The sequence below is a fragment of the Sinohyriopsis cumingii genome, unplaced genomic scaffold (genome assembly GCF_028554795.1).
Source record: "Sinohyriopsis cumingii isolate HCF-2022 unplaced genomic scaffold, ASM2855479v2 utg000229l, whole genome shotgun sequence".
Lineage (NCBI taxonomy): Eukaryota > Metazoa > Mollusca > Bivalvia > Unionida > Unionidae > Sinohyriopsis > Sinohyriopsis cumingii.
Genome location: NW_028315879.1, coordinates 8,688,496 through 8,714,860, shown reverse-complemented (window position 1 = coordinate 8,714,860; position 26,365 = coordinate 8,688,496). Strand labels below are relative to the sequence as shown.

The window sequence follows — 26,365 nt, the reverse complement described above, 5'->3', positions numbered from 1 at the left end:
CGCGCGACTATTTATGTTGCTTAGGGATCTTGACTGACACAGCCATTAGAGGGAAGCTCTTTATGTGTTTAGCTGTCGGGGCGAGATCGTCATTATGTATTACTTAGTTTGAGCCAACGAGTTGGGTGAGTTAGACTATTTTTAATCAACTCTTTATAATTAATGTTCAGTTTCGCAAAACACGTTCAATGTTGTATTATACGTTTGCGTTGTTTTATCGTACTTGTAGTATAATTCATCATAATTTGGTAGCAAGAGATTGTACGATTCGGATTATTAACAGGAATATGAACACATATGCAATAATCCTGTTGGTAGGTTGTCTTGTTGCTAGTATAACTAATATTGAAGACGTATTATGTATGTATTAGAGTTTTAGTATATCATATTTCTATTTTTTGGTATGCCATTCGTACGTCATAGTCGTACATAAGGAATATTTCAAGTGTGTTAGTATTAATCCATTTGAAATGCTCAGATATTTTAATCTAGATACACAGAAAGCAGACTATTTGGAAAGTTGTTTCTTTTCATATTCAGCTAACTAGGTGCTGACAACTAGGCGTGTTAACTAGGCGTGGATGACTAGTTGTGGATAACTAGGTATGAGTGTCTAGGTTTGGATTACTGTGTGCCGATTGACTAAGTGTAGCCAGAGGCCGCAGCGATAGTGATGAAAGACCGCCAGGAAAGTGCCAACGTATATGTGCATGAAAAGTCTGGATGGTTGCAGTGACCGAGCCAGAAACGGGTCAAAAGGCATATGGAATGTCAAGTAAACATTGGACATGCATATAAGAGAGATGTCATTATAGTATTTGACTATAAGAATTTCATTATAGTGTTTGACTATAAGAATTTCATTATAGTGTTTGACTATAAGAATTTCATTATAGTGTTTGACTAAGAGAAATGTCATTATAGTGTTTGACTATTAGAAGGTCATGGTGTTTGACTAAGAGAATTTCATTATAGTGTTTGTCTAAGAGAATTTCGTTATAGTGTTTGACTATAAGAATGCCATTTGTGTTTGACTATATAGGGAAAGGTTAGCATATTGGCTGATCATAGAGATAAAAAAGCATAGTAGTGTTTAATTATCTGAGACAACTTTATAATCATTGAACATTTCAGATATCTGTTCATCATGGTTTTCCATTCGGATCCATATTATGTACCTCTGTATTTATTTTGATGTCATGTTATTTCATCATTAGTGTGAGACAATAATACATCTTTTTATTGTCACTCGCGTATGTGTTTGTTATTTCTTAAATACCAATTCAGACTCAAAAAGTGATACCTCGATATTCAGTTATAATACCATTGACAAAATATAAACCCACATATAGTGACTCAATATTAATTGAATGGTCACCGTCAACTGTCTGTCAGAGATATTCCAGTGTTTCAACCTTATCCAGACAACGCTTCAACAAACTCAATGTTTTGCGTATTTCTGTTTTCGAGGGATTTAATTGTTTGTGCGATCAGAATCAATGTGCTTTCATTGTCTGATTTAATGCCTATAATGTACCCTAATGCTTTAAAAGTGTTTTTCTATTCGACAAAATAATAAGTATGCACCCGGGCCTAATCGCACTTAAGTTAGGTTGATATGGTTCGTAAGGAAATGATAATTGCATACATTATAACTGATAATTATACCATAGATAACAAACCAAAATCCCATTAATCTGTAGATGATACATCGATATGAAACAATTCAATTACTGAGTAGAAAAAAGAACCAACTTATTTCCAGTACTTGTTGTGGACCATTCTATGATGATTCTTTAGTTTAAATAAGAAATCGTAGCAAATTTGCTTTCGATGTAACATCATATAATTCACTTGTTAGATGTCCTAACAAGTCTTATCAAATCTTATAGTTCGTACGCCAAAACATTTAAGACTTCTTAAAATCGAAATGAAGTTAATCGCGTACCAACGTAGCTGACACCTTTAATGACTTTGGTGCCTCGATCGAGGAATAATATACTTTAAACCTTCATTCATAACATTGAGTATGAATAGTATTATTGTATTATTGGCTCTTTTACTATCATCTTTTCGTACAATGATGACAAATGAAATACAAAGGATTGTCAACCAGTTGATGCAGGAAAAATTACTCGGCAAGAGGACGGAGCGTGGGTCAATGAATGTTGACAAAAGTAGGCTTTTAATAGTCATTGAATACAGCTTGATAAAGTACATAGGATTGGCTTGATTATGTGTTTTACGGCACAGCAAAACAAGTAATATAGTAAATGTCCAAGCAATTTGACTACAGAGCTTTGCTCAAGGACGGTAGGCTACCCAGGCTGACTCGATGTTAGGTTTCAATCTTCGGTCGCGGGTCTTGTTCAATAATCACTGAATCAATGGGGTCACCTGCTATGACAAGCCTGCTATGACATGCCTGAAATAAAACAATGAACATTGAGAAACGTAGTTGCTCTTTAAGCCAATACATTCAACTTATTTAAAATTGTTCAATAGGCCTGATACGCCATACAAAATGTCTAAATGGTGACTAATAATAAGAAAGGCTGCCGTGGCTGAGTGTTTGTCAAACGGGAGTAGTGACCGAAAGGCTGCGCATTTACAACCTACCTTTTAATGAGTCAGAGACGGCTAAAATACTGCGTGAAAGTACAAGAAGTTTACTTCATTTGTATTAAAATCATCTTACTTTTTAAGATATAGAATATATTACTAAACTGGCCCTCTATTCACATCTGTACAAAAATATGCTAATATGAAAAATCAAAGAAAGATATATCTCTAAGGTTCGTAATATTTTATATTGAAGTTATCTGAAACCTTCCAAGCGAAAATTATTTATAAAATCGAGATACGTATTTTGTGTATGATGTTTGACGTTTGCGTCAAGTATATAAGAGTGCAGAAGGATTCAGTTTATATCATTCCAGTAGGTCCGATTTAATGTTATTTAGCATTAAACGGCACGTATAACTAACAGGACGATGACGACATAAAATAATTGTGCATGTAAATATTTCTCTGGGATCAAAATATGGAAGCAAAACTGCATATATTGCGTAGGCGTAACGAAATGCAATATTCAACTTAGTTATCGTTACAGTGGTGATATGTAAGAGAGCATCGTAAAATAATGAGCATCTGAGTGTCAAATATAGCGTGACATGTTGTCCCTCATATGTTACCTGCTGTAAACTTCACATTGCCCATCAATATAGGACAACCACACGTTATCCTAGTATAAACGGTTATTGAATTCATTGTAGAGCGACCAATATCAGCTTGTTTCAATACTACAACACATAACATAATCAATAAATGGTGATCCTCCAGATGTTAGGTACCTACGTGTAAACTGCAATATTTCTGAAAATGATTTGATTTATGGAGGATATATTGGTGTCTAAGGTAAATAATGGTCTTGAACAAATCAAACATTTCGGTGTTTCTTGATACTGGTAGCAATAGCGATTAGAAGTGATATGAGCCGCAACAGAGGGGGATGATTATGGGGAAAAAAGTCAAACATTCCACCTGTCTTACAATTGTTTTCTTCTTGTGTTGCTGATTTAAAGTTTCAGAGAGATTGTAAAGGTATGTAATTTTGAAAACGCATTAATATGTATACACCACACTAAACCAGCCAATTATAAAAATGTTTAATTAATTTAAAAAAATCATTAAAATCTTAAATATATCTTAAAATCAGTCTGGCTGCTGACTTCATGTTATTTTATGGTTTGTTTCAGTGCAAACTAATCATGTCGCTTTTCATGCATTTATGTATTGTACGTTCCACAAAGTCTCTGAACCTTAACATATTAACAACGTTCATATTATGTAGAAGATGAACTGTGTTCATTCAAATGTAAAACACAAAAATAAATAGAAGCAAAACATTGCATTGTATTTTTTAATTAAACGAATGATTTCAAAGATTAGTTTACTCTTGACGAGTCAAGTACTTTTAATGTTAGGCGGCTTCTATCAAGCCTATTAAAAACATAAAGAAGAATGTGTTTGTAATACACTTACCAAAAATAATTTTGTCAGGAAGGCATGTCGCTCTTAAAAGTTACGTATTTCTTTGAATCAAGATTTCTCTGTTATAAAAGAGATTTTATTTCGGAAAGAAAGTTATCGTGTTGAATATGTCTAAAACATAACACAATAAGCGATGACAATTGGCAGATTGTGTCCTTTTAAACTACATTAATAAATAAATAAAATTCAAGTTTATCTTTCGAAATAATTTAGGCGGATTGCAAGATCAGACGAAAGTAACGTGTCTTTGACATTATTCAAAATTATAGCACAATGTTGTTTTACACTTGATAAGAAAAGAAGCATGTAAAAATATATAATTAAAACAACTTTAGATAGACACAAGCAAATGGAATGAGACTTACGTGCATGTATCATATTATTATATTATGCATTTTGATATTCTTTTTCCTCCACCTAAAAACCAACGCATTTTAATCTAACAGTCACATTTATACCCATCATCCCATGTTCACAGATACAAGCAAAGATATAACGAAATGTAACCTTAAAGATTATACGAGAAATAAATGTACTAGCTTGTACTTCAAAAAGGTGCAGGATGTTCAAAAGAGAAAGCATTTTGTTAGGATTATGTTTGAGGCAGGTAAATTACAATGTCATTAATTTTACCCGCAAACATGTAGACGGAAATTTATGAAAACTGCACGAAACAGGAATCTGCAAAACGAAAATCCCCCGGAAATATGTTGTCACTACTTGTCAATACACTTAAGTAAAATCTACTATTCACTTACCAACACTTATTCCTAAAAGTTTGTAACTGATTCAAAATCCTAGCATCACAGTGCAGCAAAGTGCAATTCAATACTTTCATTTATATTGGGATGTGTCGCTATCATGTGGCTTTTAATATTAATATTGCAGACGCCGTTCGAAACGTTCAGGAGATGAACTCTAGAACAGCATGTTTGCGTCCATGCGCGTTGATGGGCTTAGAATACATTACTCTGCTGATACACGATTTAAGTATCCCATAATCAAAATATTGGATCAATGAGTTTATTGTTAACTGCGGTATTCCATCCGTGTTTACAATTGTGTAGATGATGAAAGTTAAAACCTGTCTGTTTCCATTTTCTCCTATTTTCTACTTATCGTATATTTATCAAATTAAGAAATAAATATGTTTAAACTAAACTTCACTAGTGAATTATTACTGATACGTTGAGGTCATAATGCGAGCTTTTCAAAGTAGGTGAATTTAACCAGAAAATTATGTCAACAGTATTCAAATCGACGTGAGTGTCCCCAGTGATCATTTCATTATATTAGAGAGTATTACATTTATTCAAGAAGACTTCAACCGAATTAAAATTAATGTGATCTGTATGTCCTTCGTTCGACTTGAAATGTGTTTAAATTGCTAGATTTGTATTGCCTAATGACCTTTTCGGCATTCATGCTTTAGAACTGATTGTATTTTATCAGAGATGTCGCTACAGTTTATAAAATTAATTATATTTTGATTTCAAATAAACAGACTGTATAATGACAATATTATTACATTGATGTTCCAGACCAGTAGGCCCAAATGCAGATCTTAAGACATGCAGAAGAATCTATAAGTATCATCACGCCTATTTGAACGCATAGGCCATATTGAAATACAATGAGTCTATCCGTCATTGCACCCGTCTCTCTTTATATCGTGCATCCGCGACATCACCTACTCCTGGCAGGGTGGATTTCACAAACAAAACATGTGTTGCTATATTGTCCCTGCGAGACGAATGTCACCTTGACTTCGGACTCGAAGTACCCTGGGAGGGGTTCAAAACTAAAACGTGCGAAAATTATAATTACCTGTATATTTTAAACTATGCTATGGAAAACGTTTATGTATACAGTCGTCGCCCATGACAGTGTGAAACGAACGAATATTGCTGGTATGGATGTACTGAAAAGAGTTCAAAATAGTTTCTGATGATTGTATTTCATTTTCTCAAGACAAAATTATTTGATTTATGGAGGAGATAATAGCATCGAAGTAAATATTTGTCGACCAATCTCCTTACAGTTCATTGTTGATACTGGTAGCAATAGTGATTGGAAGTTACATAAGCCACATTTCAAGATAAATTCAGAACAGAGAGCGACGCTTATCCGACACAAGGTAACTACATGCTCCTGTCTTACTACATTTGTTCTTCTTTTTCTGTTGATTTTAAGTTCAAATAGAGATTGTAAAAGTATTTTAGTGTGGAAAAAATAGTAACATATATACATTACACTAAATACATACACTTGAGAGGTGATTATTTTAATTAAAGGAAATCTTTCTTTCATTTTGTCAGTCAATCAATAAGTTTACAGCATGCTTGTTGCGGCTTCCTTGAACTGACAACCTTTCATGTTTTCTCATGCATTTATATATTATATATTCCATGAAGTCTCTTCTACTTTACATATTGACGACGTCACTATTACGTAGGCGATGATTATTCAAATGTAACTAAAAAATTATAAATGGATAAAATATTCAAATTGCTGAGCGAAATAAAAGATTTCAAATTTAGTTTACTTTTTACACGTCAAATAAATATAATTTTCTAGAAATACTCTTCCCGTTGGCTGCCGACTTCTGTTTTGACTAATACAAATATAAAAGAAGAATGTGATTTTAATATATTTACCAAAGGTCACTATGCTCAGTCGATAAGACACTCTTTAGTCAAACGATTCTTGAAAGCAATATTTGTTTGTTAGCAAAGATATTTGATTTTGAGAAGACATATATCTTGTTGAACACGTTTATAAACATAACACACCATGCGACCTCGTTTAGTGAAATGTTATATTTTATTCGAAATGTAACTACAGATTATATCCATTGTAAAATTAACAACAAAATCAAGCTTAAGTTTAACTATTCAATTATGTCAGGACAATTGCGAGAACAGACGAAAGGAAATTGTCTTTGACTTCACAAAAATTATAGTGCAGTATTGTCTCACACTTTCTAAGAAAAATATATGTAAAATTGAAACCACCTACCAGTGATTACGTGTATAGGCAGAAGTAAATATAATGCGTCGTTTCATTAATATGAATATAGATAAATAATATCCCTTTTGTTAGTTTTATTTTCAACGCAATGAAATATAAGTTTAAAAGTAACTGTGACGTATATAAAGCACCGTCTATGTCTACAGAAAGAAACTAAGATACAGACACAGTTTACATAATCAGTGAGTTTATAAAACATTAATATAGTCTCAGGTAATGCTGATGCATAATTTGAGTCTCTCCTATTACATATAAATTAAAGCACAAACAGCCAAAATATAAAAGTAGATAGATTATGTGCAATACAAATATGTACATACAAGATTTTAGTATATATAATAGTAAGAAAAGACGAATAAAGCAGTTGGTGTGATCAGTGTATTTATCTGAAATGTTTTAATATTGCTATTAATGTAAATGAACACTTAAAACTCTGTGGAGAGTTGATTCATCATTCCACCTACTAGCTAGGGTTACAAGAGCTACGCCTGTTTCCGTCTGAAGTGTACACGTATATGACCTCTCTTAATAATGCATGTACCATTTTGTTGACCATGCAGCTCCAAGAAATAAAAACTCACAACGGCAGATATGAAGATATAAATTCTGATGAACTTGTTATAAGTTAAAAGAAAAGAAACATGGCATTCTGCGTTCACTGCATAAAAGATCTATACTTATTTCATATCTGTTAGAAACAACCTAGACCTATGAGAGATAGAATGCTTATTGCTAGATTCTAATAAATCTTTTTATAAGCACGTGCATTAATGTACATATAACTTGTTCAGAGTAATATGTAATATATGAATAGAAAATAATTAATTAGGATATCAATAAGTTTACAATCAAGCAGAATTATCAGCAGCAGCAGTGGCGTCATCACTCATTATCATAATCGTCTTCAGTGGAGCCAGTAGTGGTAGGAGTTGGGTTGAACTCCAGGTTTCATGCTAATCTGACGGGCTTTTGTGTTCGTTGCATGACCTCCACAGATAAAATGGTGTGCTAGATAACAACTTTCAAGCTGTGTCCCATATCCAGTTCATTAATCAGATTCCGGATTGATCCATATTAAACTGACTTAGATCCGTCCCGCGTACAGGTATCATCTGTAATTCTCTCTTTCTTGTCAGATTTGGATTGCATTCTTAGTATGCACGGAAGCCCCACATATTTAACTTTACGTTCCAATATCAATTCATTTGTGATATTCATTCCGTTATATTGATTTACTCTCCCGTCTTTACGGATTAATTCAAATTGTCAGTCCTTTACTTTGGTTCTAGTACCGCATATATTCTTTTATAAATATAAATATTCTTCAATGTTGTACAGTAGAATCTCAAGGAGATGAATGTTCTTATCCTTTTTATTTAAGCTTCGTGTTACAGTTTCTTTGCTGCATTCATGATACTGATCTTCACAGGAAAAATCCTCTTTGTCTGTGTCAACAGCGACCACCTAACTGATTTGACTAGGGGCAGGAATATTATCGTTTCAATAGAACCACATAAAAGTTTAAAACAAATTAGTCCATGATGGAATCACCTACATCCATATTGCCGCTAACTGCCAATGATCAAAGTAATGCAACTGGGAACGTACGGTTTGATTCATCAAAAGCTAGAGAACACTCGACTCGGAGTTTGCTTATTTTGTCTTTCTCATCATCTGAGCTGTGCTTCATATAGCTTGTTACCTAACCACTGAAAGCATGAATTTTTTGGAACTCAATATTTGTGATGGTCACACTTTGAGGTAGATATATTTATAACCTGTTTCTTTACTTTAGAAGAATGTAACAATTTTACGAATGCATCAAATTTGGATGGCACGAACAGCTTAAACACGCATACATTATCATGACATTGGCTTTGTTTGTATGTTTTAGATCAGAAGACCCTAAAGCAGATCTTGAGGATTGTATCACACAATCAAGGGTATATTGCAGAATATCTCTAATTATGACCACGAATATTTAAATGCATAAGTCTGTTTGTCTGTGTGCAGTATGTATGTGCTAACCGTCTGCAAGAGAAATGTCTTACTTCTCTTCTGTTTCGATCTTGAAAACCTTTATTAACAAATGTTTTGTTTTTACTAAATTGAGTCCTAAGGTAAATTGTCAATGAGTTTGTGCGTATACATTTGTTCTGTCTGAATTTTGGGAAAATACAATTCAAATGCCCGAAGATTTTCAATTTCGCACTATTGTAAACGCACACACACATACACACACTCACACACAAAACACATAAATACAGACACACAGACACAGACACAGACACACACACACACACACACACACATATATATATATATATATATATATATATATATATATATATATATATATATATATATATATATATATATATATATGAATGTATGTGTGTGTTTTGCATCATAGGAGCTTTTGTAACGTAATATAAAGAGTTTCTGGATTGACTGGCCTAATAAAACATAACACGAACGAACATCGTACCCGAAGGACATAAAGGATTCTACTCTAATCAAATGAATGTTTGGCTTTTCATGTCGGCATATATTTATGTTGCAGAAATTACATCAGCTGAGCTGATTGCACTGTTCATCGATTGTTTAAGAATATCATGATACTCAAGAAGAGACTCACGATCATTGATCTATTTCAGGAAAGAGTTAAAGGTACCTTTGGGATCTTTGTTCTTGTCAAATTTACCATTTGTTTGGTATAAATTCCATTTCATTTTGTCTTAAAACAGACATGTCGTCATCTAAAGACTGTGGTTTTGTGGAATCCAATTAAGATTTATACGTGTTTGAATGGCTGACTCGATCCATAAAAGTATAAATTGTCATGATCAGGAAATGGGATTTAAATATAAATTTCATTCATCAAAGATTTATCATTGAAATTCATATTATGTCCAGCGTAGGGCAGAAAATCATTCAGTAATGTTGTAATATATTGAAAATATGTGTAATTAAATCAGGATGGGAGGCACGGTGGCTAAGTGCTTAGCTTACCGAATGCACAATAGTTTCGAATTCTACCATAAGACAATCTCGTGTCATCTACCGTGATGTGTCCTTAAGCAAGGCGCCTTACTCAAATTTCATCTGCACTAAATACGCTACTTGTCTTGAACGATGAAAAGTTGCGAACCATTGAACATACAAAGAGGTATGCACAGAACATAAATTACAAAGCTAACAAATGTTTACGATTATTTACACGTACATAACAAAATTATTCCAGCAACCATCACACCATCCTTGAAACCTTAATAACCAAGTCATTGGTAACCGAATATTCAGATAATGACTCAATGGTAGTGCCCTTACCAGTTGCGCATGAAACGTTGAACATATCTCAACCAGAGGTGTATCCAACTAGTTTAAGTTCAAGCATGCAAAGAACTTCACCCATACAACGAATCATATAAATTCTAAATTTGTGAAGTAGTTTAGGCTTTATGTCACATACTGGCCAGTAAATACTTTTTAACTTTTATCACAATTAAAATCAATAGAATGTCAGAGCAATTTTGTAAGAAATTATAAATGTACAGGAAAACACATTTACGAAAGTCTTACGCGTTCAACGTTTTGTGATTATATATATATTACGGCCGAGTAACATCATCACGGACTAATTCAAAAATGCGTTTGAATCTATCGCAATATATATGTATGGTTTGATTACATGATGTTATATATCCAAAACACGGGAACATAAACCTTACGATAAATCAAAGGATGCAGATTGAGCCATTATACATGCATCTTTCAAGATGGGTCACATGCTTTTTCATTGTTAGGATGATATAACAGAGCCGGAAAGATCGTAAATATCGAATTTATCTGATTATGCTGCCGTGGTGTAAGCGTGAGCTGTGTAATTTACTGTGATTTATCTTTGCACGATATAGCCTTGAAGTATTTCTTTGTCAAAACACATAAACATCAAACGAAAACAAGCTGAAGCCAAGCAATATTATTTATGAGACCCAGTCTTCTACACAAACACATTTTGCTATGAAATAGATCTGGGTAATATAATTCTTGCGATCTAGAATCACGACAATAAATACAACTTGCAGCCGTCTCATCTTAACGACGTTTTCTACCGTGGATTTATTATTATCGTAACGGACATATATGCAGTATATATTTACTGTTATATTAAACGATACCATTTGATAATAGAGAGTAACTAAAATCCGCTATCTCATCACACTGACATTTTTATTGTCAGGGCTTAACAATTGTTTTAATCTTACGACCAACAAATAACTTTATTATATTATTAAGGGTGCCACTTTCTCATTCATATATTTTTACTTGTTTGTGCATGCCTACAAAAGGTGTACCTGCAACAACATAACAAATAGAAACTGCCTTACACAAATTCAAACATAGAAAATAAGCTTTGATAAAACTAATTTGACCAGACTTTTCTCTGAAGCTATTTCCGCTTACTTCCGTTACAACATCAACAAAACCATGTTATGATACTTTGCCTAATCGGACTTCCATTGTTTTCCGATAAGGTCAAATAGTTTACAAAAGGAAAAAAAAAGTACCTTACTGTGGCAGATTAGGTCAACTCAATCCTAATGCTTAATTCCTTTACCTGTATTATTCCGTTGCCTTTATTTGTAAGATCAGGCTATGAAAGGGAGGTGAATTTAAGAGGTGAGTGTGAGCGTGCTGTGCCGAAAAGAAGGTTGCATCTTCTAAACATCTATTCTGGAACAAATTATTTTAAGTAATAAAAATAAAATATCCTTTTCCAACCTTACTACCGGATATATTTTATCACGTGACCAAAAACTATATATACACCACTTTTTAAAATATCATGTTTTTGGTACAGCACGAAGAAATATATCCGCTGTTAACGTAAGAAAATAATATAATCTGAGTTTACAAGAAAATGGAAATAGTATATAGCTCAAGAGATTGTAATTCAGTCATTTATTGGAGTGGTAAAATTTGATCAAAAGTTTATTAGGGGTCACATTTCTCTGTTTCTTTTCTTAAATAAATGTGATCACAAGAAAAGAAACTCTTGGTTGATATGGTATGGCAGGTATGGTATGGTATGGTAGGTATGGTATTGTTGGTATGGTAGGTATGGTAGGTATGGTATGCTTGGAATGGTAGGTATGGTATGGTAGCTATGGTATGGTAGGTATGGTATCGTTGGCATGGTATGGTAGGTATGGTATGGTATGGTACGTATGGTATGTTAGGTATGGTATGGCAGGTATGGCATGGTAGGTATGGTATGGTTCATGTGGTAGGTATGGTATGGTAGGTATGGTATGTTAGGTGTGGTATAGTTGGTATGGTAGGCATGGTTTGGTAGGTATGGTATGGTATGTATGGTATGGTAGGTATGGTATGGTTGGCATGGTATGGTAGGTATGGTATGGTATGGTAGTTATGGCATGGTTGGTATGGTATGGCAGTTATGGTATGGTAGGTATGGTATAGTTGGTATGGTATGGTAGGTATGGAATGGTATGGTATGGTATGGTAGGTATGGTATGGTTGGTATGGTATGGTATGGTATGTTATGGTATGGTAGGTATGGTATGGTATGGTATGGTATGGTAGGTATGGTATGGTAGGTATGGTATGGTATGGTTGGTATGGTATGGTTGGTATGGTATGGTAGGTATGGTATGGTAGGTATGGCATGGTAGATATGGTATGGTTGGTATGGCATGGTAGGTATGGTATGGTAGGTATGGTATAGTAGGTATGATATGGTAGGCATGGCATGGTATGGTTGGTATGGTATGGTAGGTATGGTATGGTAGGTATGGTATGGTATGGTATGGTATGGTATAATATGGCATGGTATGGTATGGTATGGTATGGTATGGTTGGTATGGTATTGTAGGTATGGTATGGTTGGTATGGTAGGTATGGTATGGGAGGTATGGTATTGTTGGTATGGTATGTATGGTATGGTAGGCATGGTATGGTAGGTATGTTGGTATGGTATGGTAGGTATGGTATGGTAGGTATGTAGGTATGGTATGGTAGGTATGGTATGGTATGGTAGGTATGGTATGGCAGGTATGCTATGGTAGGTATGGTAGGTATGGTATGGTAGGTATGGTAGGTATGGTATGGTAGGTATGGTATGGTATGTTATGGTATGGTAGGTATGGTATGGTATGGTATGGTATGGTAGGTATGGTATGGTAGGTATGGTATGGTATGGTTGGTATGGTATGGTTGGTATGGTATGGTAGGTATGGTATGGTAGGTATGGCATGGTAGATATGGTATGGTTGGTATGGCATGGTAGGTATGCTATGGTAGGTATGGTATAGTAGGTATGGTATGGTAGGCATGGTATGGTATGGTTGGTATGGTATGGTAGGTATGGTATGGTAGGTATGGTATGGTATGGTATGGTATGGTATGGTATGGTTGGTATGGTAGGTATGGTATGGTAGGTATGGTATGGTAGGCATGGTATGGTTCGTATGGTATGGTTGGTATGGTATGGTAGGTATGGTATGGTAGGTATGGCATGGTAGATATGGTATGGTTGGTATGGCATGGTAGGTATGCTATGGTAGGTATGGTATAGTAGGTATGATATGGTAGGCATGGCATGGTATGGTTGGTATGGTATGGTAGGTATGGTATGGTAGGTATGGTATGGTATGGTATGGTATGGTATAATATGGCATGGTATGGTATAGTATGGTATGGTATGGTATGGTATGGTATGGTATGGTATGGTTGGTATGGTATTGTAGGTATGGTATGGTTGGTATGGTAGGTATGGTATGGGAGGTATGGTATTGTTGGTATGGTATGTATGGTATGGTAGGTATGGTATGGTAGGTATGTTGGTATGGTATGGTAGGTATGGAATGGTAGGTATGTAGGTATGGTATGGTAGGTATGGTATGGTATGGTAGGTATGGTATGGCAGGTATGCTATGGTAGGTATGGTAGGTATAGTATGGTAGGTATGGTAGGTATGGTATGGTAGGTATGGTATGGTATGTTATGGTATGGTAGGTATGGTATGGTATGGTATGGTATGGTAGGTATGGTATGGTAGGTATGGTATGGTATGGTTGGTATGGTATGGTTGGTATGGTATGGTAGGTATGGTATGGTAGGTATGGCATGGTAGATATGGTATGGTTGGTATGGCATGGTAGGTATGCTATGGTAGGCAATGTATAGTAGGTATGGTATGGTAGGCATGGTATGGTATGGTTGGTATGGTATGGTAGGTATGGTATGGTAGGCATGGTATGGTTGGTATGGTATTGTAGGTATGGTATGGTTGGTATGGTAGGTATGGTATGGGAGGTATGGTATTGTTGGTATGGTATGTATGGTATGGTTGGTATGGTAATGTAGGTATGTAGGTATGGTATGGTAGGTATGGCATGGTATAGTAGGTATGGTATGGCAGGTATGGTATGGTAGGTATGGTAGGTATGGTATGGTAGGTATAGTGTGGTATGGTATGGTATGGTAGGTATGGTATGATATGGTAGGTATGGTATGGTAGGTATGGTATGGTTGGTATGTATGGTAGGTATGGTATGGTCGGTATGGTATAGTTGGTATGGTAGGTATGGTAGGTATGGAATGCTTGGTATGGTAGGTATGGTATGGTAGGTGTGGTATGGTAGGTATGGTATGGTTGGTATGGTATGGTTGGTATGATATGGTATGGTAGGTATGGTATGGTAGGTATGGTATGGTTGGTATGGTAGGTATGGTATGGTAGGTATGGTATGGGAGGTATGTTATGGGTGGTATGGTATGACAGGTATGGTATGGTAGGTATGGTATGGTAGGTATGGTATGGTATGGTAGGTATGGTATGGTATGGTTGGTATGGTAAGGTAGGTATGGTATGGTAGATATGTTATGGTTGGTATGGTATGGTATGGTAGGTATGGTATGGTTGGTATGGTATGGTTGGTATGGTAGGTATGGTAGGTATCGTATGGTAGGTATCGTATGGTATGTATGGTACGGTTGGTATGGTAGGTATGGTATGGTAGGCATGGTATGGTAGGTATGGTATGGTTGATATGGTATGGTAGGTATGGTATGTTATGGTAGGTATGGTATTGTATGGTACTGTATGGTTGGTATGGTATGGTAGGTATCGTATGGTTGGTATGGTATGGCAGGTATGGTATGGTAGGTATGGTATGGTTGGTATGGTATGTATGGTATGGGAGGTATGGTATTGTTGGTATGGTATGTATGGTATGGTAGGTATGGTATGGTAGGTATGGTATGCTTGGGTATGGTATGGTAGGTATGGTATGGTTGGTATGGTATGGTAGGTATGGTATGGTAGGTTTGGTATGGTAGGTATGGTTTGTATGGTAGGTATGGTTGGTATGGTAGGTATGGTATGGTAGGTACGGCATGGTAGGTACGGTATAGTTGGTATGGTAGGTATGGTATGGTAGGTATGGTATGGCATGGTAGGTATATTATGGATGGTATGGTAGGTATGGTATGGTAGGTATGGTGTGGTAGGTATGGTATGGTAGGTATGATTGGTATGGTATGGTAGGTATGGTATGGTAGGTATGATAATACGCACTTATATGACCCATAGGAAATGCCCGTGTACGTGGCTAGCAAAATGTAGCAGCATGTATATTTAGATGTGATATGACTCAAATGAAGCGTTATTCACGTTTAGATTGCAAAGACTATATAAACAATTTGTATACAAGAAAGCTACGCGTGTTAGGTAAATTTGTGGATATATACTCATATAACAAAAAGGCTTTAATTGAGCGTCAAAATGGATATTTATTTTGTCTATTGGAATCTATGTTTTCATAACAACGAGAAAATATGCAACATATCGCCTATGTGCTATAAATGTTCACAAAAAACACACTAACAATATGCCCTTCAGGTATCTCACATTCAACTCTGTAATACTCTCCATCGCCATTAATAGCGACATACTGGTAATAAACATTGCATTTAAATCATTATGGAATGTTCTTAACTTACACGACCTCTTAAAAGTTTCTTCTTGACTAAAACAGCCACAATCATAACTCAAAACGAACTTAAATTATTGTTTTAAAGTTAAAATAATTATGTCTAGAAATCTGGTTTTCCATTCTTAAATTAAAGGAAAACCACAACAGATATATGATACTATAATGCATCTGAATGTAGGAACTGCAGACATGAAAATGTAAAAAAAGGCATTTTTCATTATCCAATTTGTGTTTCAGATGACGCAAGTAATATGGATTCCCTTGGTCTTAGCCATTGTGGTGCTGACTTTGGAGAACGGTACGCAAACTAAATTTAAATCGAAAATTGATATCACAGAATAGCAGCATATTTCGTTCTTCCGTATTATCGCTTGTATACATTTTCATTAGTGTCTAAAATATTATCACACCCTTCAAACATATCGGAACAAAATATTAACTGCCATTGAAAGATAAGTCATCATATTTCATCTTCATTTTTGTAATTATTTCTCTAGCAAAAAATGTCAGGATACATGAGATGAAATCCCAAACTATAGTAGTTACTCATTCTACACTTACTAATAACATGCATAGTCTACAATGATGACTGATAAACGAAACACTATCCTTATATACAAACTAATAAATATTTCCGAACCTACATCATCTAGAGAGCAACTATGTTAAGAGGTTGTAGGAACATATATGTGTGTGTGTGTGCGAGAGAGAGAGAGAGAGAGAGAGTGTGTGTGTGTGTGTGTGAATGATGTTGAGAGTCTTTGGGTTAAGAGTATTATCTCATTGATGTTCTTTTTCAGTTACAATTGTGCTGTGAAAAAATTACTCTGATAGGTTCCCCAAAACATGATTATTATTTTACAGTGAGATAAATAATTAACGATATAAATCAAAACGAAATTAAAACCAGTCCTTCTTCATGTCATCAACCTTTCCTTCTAATATAAAATTATATCGAATTTGCTAAACGATTAAAATTAACGTGGCGAGTAGCTTTCTTTTATCCAGATTCTAATACTCTTATCTCACTCATATATTTGCAGCAGTTTCAGGAGCTTCAACCATTGGCTCTTCATCTACAGTTTCAGGAGTTTCAAGCATTGTCTCTTCATCTACTGTTCCAGGAGTTTCAACCATTGGCTCTTCATCTACAGTTTCAGAAGTTTCAACCATTGGCTCTTCATCTACAGTTTCAGGTGTTTCAAGCATTGTCTCTTCATCTACTGTTCCAGGAGTTTCAACCATTGGCTCTTCATCTACAGTTCCAGGAGTTTCAAGCATTGTCCCTTCATCTACAGTTCCAGTAGTTTCAACCATTGGCTCTTCGTCTACAGTTTCAGGAGTTTCAACCGTTGGCTCTTCGTCTACAGTTTCAGGAGTTTCAAGCATTGTCTCTTCATCTGGAGCTCCAGTCCTTCCAAGTTCGATTAATCCAACTCCACCACAATCGTCCGGGACGCAACAATATTCATCGTCAGTGGCGACAACTACTGATCAACAACAAGGATTAGATAACAGTACCATGACAAGCAAGAAAGGTGGCGTCAATCCTATTTCAGCGAATATACCGATTTTTATTGCATTGTTGTCGCTCTATCTCGTAATATAGATACACCATTTGGTTCTAGTGAGAAGAATATTTATTACTACATTTTTGCATGAAATTATTTTAAATACATTTGTTAGTTTTATCATGACTTGAAGAACACATTTATTAGTTGGAAAAGGGCCACATTTCAACGACAACATAAATAACAGACTAGAAAAGACCCACGGAAATATGATTTTAATGTTTACTTACGTCTCGTATGAAAACTAAGTCATACATGTTACAATGGTTTCTGATGTTTGTGTGAATGGAAATTGGACGTATAGTTATTGTCAATGCGACACTAAGGCACAAAATATTTTTTCTACTTACATTTCAAAAGGTTTCCACTTTGAAAGGCTTTATGGCAAGATTTTAAAGGATCTTTGATGTAGCTTGATGACAAGTGAGAATAAAATAATGCATCGTTTTCCTTTATCAATATCTTTCCTTTTTCCACAAACGTCAACCTTTTAGAATCAAATGTCATTAGCCCAATCGTCTCGAACGTTTTACCTTTTATAATTTTGCTCGTTGATTAATATTTCAATAAAATCGAGACATAGTAACGGCAGTTTATAAATCAATCATATTAATGTACCAATATACATTTTAAGAAATTGTTCCTCATAGCATTCTTAGGTGATGGAGAGGACACATAAGGATTTACTTATTACCTTAATATACACACACACACACACACACACATATATATATATATATATATATATATATATATATATATATATATATATATATATATATATATATATATATATATATATAGTTACGTGTAAACACTTTTCAAAAACAGACAGATAAATGGGGTTTTAAGTGTTCGTAATCAACAAAATTCTTAATTTGAGCAAAGAAGGGAGGACATATGTGTATGACTCTCATGAGAAAAACGAATGATATGCGTCTTGAATAAGAGCCAGGAAAAGATGAGTAATCAATGTTCACTACATGTCTCTGGAAGAGATGATAGCATGAGATTTAGGTATTTCGAATACATAACAGTTGGAAACAAAACAAAATCTTTGTATAAAACTGAACAAAATAATTTTTGTAAATGTAGAAGTTCTTTATCAAAGCTTTTACTCTGGGTTTTATTTGAATATTTCTCAACGATTTGCCTTAGCAATTTTGTGGACGCACATATTATAGTCAGCAAGTATTGGTAGCCTGGCTTAGTATTAGGTAAAGGGCCTACGCAGTCTACAATTATTCTGTAAAATCGTTTTTCAAAGGCAAGAATAGGTTGGAGATATGTCTTAGGTATCTTCTGATTTAGTGTTACTACCATTCGACACGCGTAACAAGATCTAAAGAATATTAAAACATTATTTTTAACTATCCGCAAATAAAAATGATCTAAAATCATGTAATAATTCCTATTATTGTCATACATAACCCGCCAAGGTAATTCTATGGACTAAACTAATTACTTCCTGTCAATACGACTTAGAAATAATAATCAGATAGATCACTGACCATTCGTTACCTACTGGTTCCTCCGGTAGTCTCCATTCTCTCATAACGACCCACTATTTTTACAAAATAATGAACAGGTACTTGTGTGTCTTTAATTTTCATTAATAGCTCTCTGTAAGAAACTGGAGATTATGGGGCCATAGCTCATGTTCGACAATTGCTAATTGTATTTTGTGTCCCTGATTAGAATAAAAAGACTGTGTATTACAGCTAAATGCTGTGACCAACACATTTTGATTGATTAAGACCAGGAGCAAATGTAACCTCATCAAAAGACTGACATTTAAAATGCATAATTTCCTGATCCACGTCATTTTCAAGTGCTTTCCTTGACATAGCTCCAGTAACAGTAACTGCACAAGCCGGTTATACATCGGTAATCTTATTTTTAAGTGGATTTTCTTTTTGAGTGAAACACGGGTTATCAGTTACAAGTATATTAACCACAAACTTATCTCAAATTATATATCATTGCCTAGTAATAAACGAATTACCTAATTGGCTAAAAAAGACGTCACTGCTTCGAAAGACACGAGTCCTGAAACTAAGTATAATGACAAATTTAAACAATGAAGATAGACAAGTAACAAATCCGCTCTCTACTCCCACCATAAGAAGAGTCTTGCTTGAAGGCAATTTTTCATAGAAAGAGAAGCTATCCGATAAAAAATGGTTCATAATTCTCCATAATACAATTAGATTGGGTGTTTCTTTGACATATGTATTGTTTCCAACATATGACCGTGACAATAATCCCGTAGAAATAAGGGCATCTGAAATGGCTCTATCTATATTATTTTGCTTATTTACTTTAATGTTTATCAATAAGAAAAGACGTGCAGTATTTTCTTGCAATATGCGTTCTTATGGAGATATGACTATTTCTGATCAGTCTTATCAGATTTTCGATTCCTATCATTTATGTCAGCTTGACATTTGAAGTACTCATATGGTTCTAATATAAATATTTTACACAAATACCTAGTAAGAGTAAAACGTATTCACAAACGAAAATTGTGAATCGAGGAATAATCAGCAGCTGTGCGAGTAATATCTCCTAACCTTTGAACCTTTATCAAAATAGGTATTGAATTTATTATGGATATAATATTTGGACTCTTTTACTTATAAAAGTTGTCTACGGTTATCATAATCTTAATCTTCTATCAAACATTGGTTCTATTTCACATGTGAGACCAACATGAGTCTGACAAGTTTGTTTTATACCTAAACCTTTGTCTACATGCCTCAGGTATCAACTCGTATCCCCTCTAGATACATTCCTTAACCACATCACAATTATCATTTTTTGTAAATGATAGTAAAATGTATATATCGCGAGTTCTTTGAATATGTACATTTTGTACCAACAAGGTTAAGTGCTCTCTTGGTTATTCCTACTTGTCAGGAATTTTTCAGAGTGAGGAAAAGACGTATCAACTTATATTTCTGAAACGGATATAATAACATGATATTACTATAACATCAAAACCTTTTGGGAAAAGAGAAAATCGCTTTCCACTTACCAATTCTAATTACCTTAATTTCAATTATATTTCTCTAACATCTGTTTTCCTTACATTTAAATTTCTTCTTGCTGCATTTACAATTCGCTCTGTCTGTCTGTGTGTGTGTGTGTCTCTTTCTCTCTCTCTCTCTCTGCCTTTGTATTTCTCTCTTTTGTTTCTCTCTATATCTCTGCTTTTCAATTTTCTATCTGAAACTTAAGTCTTATTACCTCTAATTCCATCTTTTGATGTAATCCTTTTACAAAGATTCAAACCCTTCTTGCTTATGATTAGGACCTAATTTCTTCGCTTTATTGTGAAAGCTTGTTGATTTTTATAATGATTTCTCAATATGTGAAACGACATTGGCAGGGACAAAGAAAATGTCAACATTTAAATTGCACTAAGTATATTTTACAAATCATTATCCCGGATAAGCCCTCAATTTCTGTTATGATTCTAAGCACCTACTATAAGTAACAGAAAGAAGCTAAGCCAAGAAGTTCTTTAAACCTGAACAATTAAACGTTTATATTTATCCAACTTTTAAAGGACAAAACAAATGTTTCGAATGAAATCCAAGTCTTGAAGTTGGTCAAGTGCCATTATTATAGATGTATCACTATAGCTTAGACCAGAACTCATTTGAATACATTCACATTAATTCCTAAATAATTATTTTAGTCCAAAGCCAATGAGTACATTGTTATTTCAATAGATAATCCAAGCGGATATTCAACTCAAATTATATCTAACCACAGCTTTAAATACATCTTCAGACTGATTTAAAAAGATCATAGAAATTAGTAGTTGGTAATCAGAAATTGTGAATAAATCATTTGTTCACTTCTTTGTTCTTATACACTCTACGGTTCCATTGTATGTCACGGTATTCGTGTATCCAATCAGAATGTTACCTCAACTGTAAGCATATTTTAGAAGCTTTTAAGGTTACAATTAGACTGAAACCCGGGTAATACATCATTGCAATGTTGCAGTCATGGAGCAAGACTTAAAAGACACAATATAAATATACATCGGAACAACCTACTGTCACTGCAACATTGTTCATACCCAATCTAAAACTGGTTCTATCAAGAAAGAAATGTGGTTGGCCTAATGGGACCCTAGTGTTTCTTTAAATTCTGGTGAAATCGAATCTCCTTTTTGATGGTTCCACCTCACCTTTAATAATTTTAATTATGAATAGTTAGTCTTAACACTGGTTATATCCAAAACCTATAAAACCCACATTGTAATGGACAATCTGGGAGGATCTAGGTTTCAAGTTAGGATTATTACTTACTTATTATCCATACAATATGCACTATTTTTAAATTGGAATACAATATTAAATGTATCTCTGTCCCGTCTATTTAGATTGTATGACGTTGAAAAAGTTAAATGCTTCCTAAATGACTATATAAGTATGGCCACTCATTCATTAAATGAAATTTTATCTTTTTATGCATACATATAAATACTATCGAAATCTTGAAAGCATCTTACACCTTAAAAGCAATTGTATACTTTATCTTAACTACCTAATGCACAATATATTGTTAAACATTACATTACACATTAAAAAAATTGAGACAGCAGTAGTAGTTATACAAGGGAAAGGAGAGGGGAACCAAACGGGAAATCCTATGATAAGTATCCCAATAGGTGTATATGTTTGTTTATATGGGATATTGGATGGTAGAGTTCGTGTGGTGGATAGCATGTTTGTGCGATTTCATCTCTTTCATTTAAACCCAGCTCAGTTTCTTCAGATAATAGGTGTGGAAAGTTTACACATATGCATGGCATTTTTAATAATGTTTATTTGGTATTGGATAGTATAGGTGGTGTGTAGGTTTGTATATTGTGCTAGACAGTATGTGAGATAACATATATTTCTTTAAAACTCTACGATACAAAAAGACGTTTTGTATAGTGTATATGGGATGTTGGATGGCATGTATGATGTATTGGATCGTAAAAGAAAGGATGTGAAGGATATGATATGTGTGGTTGGATTGTAAATAAAATTATTAACGTTACACTTTCAGTACGGCCTATAACAATTACAAAGTCAGCATTTTATTTTCCCTTGTACCATTCCCATATTAAACATATCGAACCATTTAACATTGGATATCTTGTTTGGGTCTCAAGTGCCCCAATCGCGTTTCAGTTCACCCACATAACTACTCTGTCACGCAAAAAAGCAAGAAATAATCTGAGTTCGCCTTATAAAGATTTGATCACTTTTTGTCGTACATGCGTACAAGGTTACCAGGGGTGGATAATTGTTTTTTCTAGTTAGCAACTAAATAAGCATATATCTCGTCTTCGATTCTTACAGAGAAAGCCAATAAAATCGCAATATGCACGGGTGTTTTACCCTTAATAAAAATACTCATAATCCTGTAGATTTAAGGAAATTCTTTTTTATAACTGACACACTTGTCTTTTGCATCATCTAAATGAGTTAAGTTCTCCATTTTTGTTCTACAGCAATAGGGGTAAGTGTTTTATTTTCTTTGATAAGTAAAGGAAATTCAGTGACGCCTTTACTACTACGTGTATTTGAAACGTTGTGAACGCTTGATTTAATACAAGTTGCTATTAGAGTTTAATTTAGTAGCATTGAAATATATATTTGAATTCCGTACCTGTTATTATGACAAGTTTGGTGTTATCGTAGCTATCTGTACGTATGTGTGTGCGGTTAAATCAGGCTGTCAGTATGCCTGTATGGGGATTGAAGCTAGTGTGGCCATCAAGGCTTTACAAGGACGTAACCGCTGATTCGTACACTTGTGCGAACCCATTAATTCAAGAGAATTGTGTGGTTTGACAATGGACACGTTTGCAAGTTTCTACAAGTATTTATGAGTCATACGGCTTTACAAATGAATGAGTCATGAGGCATATGGTTGATTCAATTGATTATGTTGTTTCAGTCGAATACAATTGAGCCATTTTCATTGAATGAGATTATTTGAATCTTACTTTCATTACAGGAGATTGTTTCAATCTTACTTTCATCACATGAGATTGTTTGAATCTGTATTTCTTTACGTGAGATTATTTCAATATTACATTGATTACGTGAGATTATATAAATATTACTTTATTCATGTGAGATTATTTGAATCTTACTTTCATTACGTGAGATTATTTGACTCTTACTTTCAGTACATGAGATTATTTGAGTCTTACTTTCATTACATGAGATTATTTGAGTCTTAATTTCAGTACACGAGATTATTTTAATCTTACTTTCATTACGTGAGATTATACATGAAGATACGTGAATCACATTTTTGTCCCATTTGTGAATGCGTAAAGCAATTGAATGAGTCGTCTGTTTAGAACTTATAAGAATCACTGTATTTGTAGAGTATATACATACTTTTATTATTTCATTTCATAAATTCCCATCTTTCATCACATTGTGTTGTGTTGTCATTTAATCCAAGCATCAATTCATGTCAAATCATATTACATACTCACAGTTTAATATGTGTAAATGTTTATGTATGCCACAATAAGTTTATTTAAATCTCTAAGTTATAAAATAGTATTCCGAATGTATTCTAAGTCCTAGAATTTGCTGATATGCTTTATCACAATGGCATTCTCTGAAACTCCTTTGAATATAAATACAACAATCCCAGAATAATATTTGTGCAGAGTCAAAGAGCACTTTGCAATTCCAAAGATAAATCCAAACAAATGGATTCCTCTCAAATATTATCTAAAGGCAACATTAAACATTTATGCAGGCAGACATTAAAACAAGAACATTAGGAATACAAACATAGGAATAAGGACATTATATATATATATATATATATATATATATATATATATATATATATATATATATATATATATGCATCCATATTACACAGAACACTCCGTCACTAGAATACATGGCTACCTGTCACACTGGTCAATCAGTCAGCTTTACAGGTAATCACCAACCACCATTCCATCACTTGGTCAATCAGGCAATCGGCACCCACCAATCGGTCTGCACCAACCTATCAGCTGCTACTCAACCAGCAAAATATTGCTCGATCAGTTCTACACCAGCTAAGGTCAGCTTTATGGTCAGCTCTACAGCTGATATCCCGTCAACTCTGATCATTATTCTCAGCTCTACAGCTGATATGGTCAGCTTTATGGTCAGCTGAAAATAAATCAAACATGTAATGACGTTTGGTACGGTAAGCTATACCAATTACACTACCGGTACAACAGTTTAAAAAATGAACCAGCCTATGTTTGTTAAAAATGCTATGGTTCTATACGTTTCTTAATGAAATGCAACTGTATTGCTAATATAGATCTCCTGTTAGAGAATATTCGCTTTATACTACGTAGGCCAGAGCTACATGGAAGATATACAAAAATAAATGTGGTAGTACAACAGTTATAACCAATAATATACATACGAAATTAATAACTAACTCCAATACCTCTACAGCTGGAGATCTGCAAGTCCTTAAGTAGACTGCGTATTGACAAGACGTTTCCATATTGTAATGTCTTCGTCCTACGATGAGGTATTTATACACATAAAATATAGCCCTACATCATCTGTGTGCATACATCGAAAAGACTTCGCACGTGCGGATTAGGATGAACCAAACGCGTTATTTCAAAATATTGTACAATATACATACATTATCCTCGGGCATAGCTGTACACAATAAACGAAACCCGAGGTCATGTATTTAATGAATAACAAAGGGATCTATACAATTCCTTGACAATAATGTTCTAATTTATATGCATTCGATTCCTCCGTCAATAAAAATGCATCGCTGAAAGATAAATGAAGGTGCACAGTTGCGTTCTCTTTTTTAATTTAACAGTTGCATCTGTAAGTTTTAATTAAGATATTTGTAGACCGACAGCATGAGCAATAGGAACATCGCCGATTATACTGCATCAAGGGGACATCGAAATACTTCGAATTTTAGAATATCACATTTAATTTTTCTCATAATAAATAATCATGGTTTGAAAGAAGCACGTGTTGGAAATTAGATTATATGGACGATGCCAATGCATAAGCAAGCCATCCCTCAAATCAGACACTATTTCTATGTATAATAGACAATTCTTGACAAATACGTCCCTCTGCTGACAATTAAAAAATAAATAAGTTACATTGTTTTGTATCTAGTAAAAGTCCTCTTATGTCCCGAAATAATCAATAGAACATGACTCCACAGATTGAGAAGTAAAATGAAATTGGATCATTGCAGCCTCGTTTCCTGTAAATGAAAAATGTATACATCCGGTGGTATATTAATGATACAGTGTGCACACTGTGCTATATTCTTTGTTGCTGACACAACTGTAATCGCACAGGTTAGAGTTGTTATTTTTTTCAAACAGAAGCAGAACCCACGTCGCGTGTGTCGGCTGTCATTGCCTATCTGCTTTGCACCATAACGTGCTGGGTTACCTCCTCTGCCAACATCATGTTTTATTTTCTAATATAAGAGTCATAACTCGAAAAGCAGTTTTGTTTATCAAAGCCAAATTTCCAGACAACAGTCTCAGATTTTAAGTTTTAATACAAACGCAATCAATAGGCCATTTCAATAGATGACCTGCACCACCATTACTCTGTCTGAGTTATCTGCAGCTTTTAAATGTAA

General features: G+C 34.3%; 1 long non-coding RNA gene across 1 annotated transcript; it reads left to right on the top strand.

The window, feature by feature from the left end:
• The first annotated feature begins 55 nt into the window (after window positions 1-55).
• On the top strand, window positions 56-17,272 carry LOC149774528 (uncharacterized). The gene is made up of 3 exons (XR_016416842.1): window positions 56-125; window positions 16,344-16,404; window positions 17,150-17,272. It is a non-coding gene; the product is annotated as an uncharacterized LOC149774528 (long non-coding RNA).
• Window positions 17,273-26,365: the final 9,093 nt, after the last annotated feature.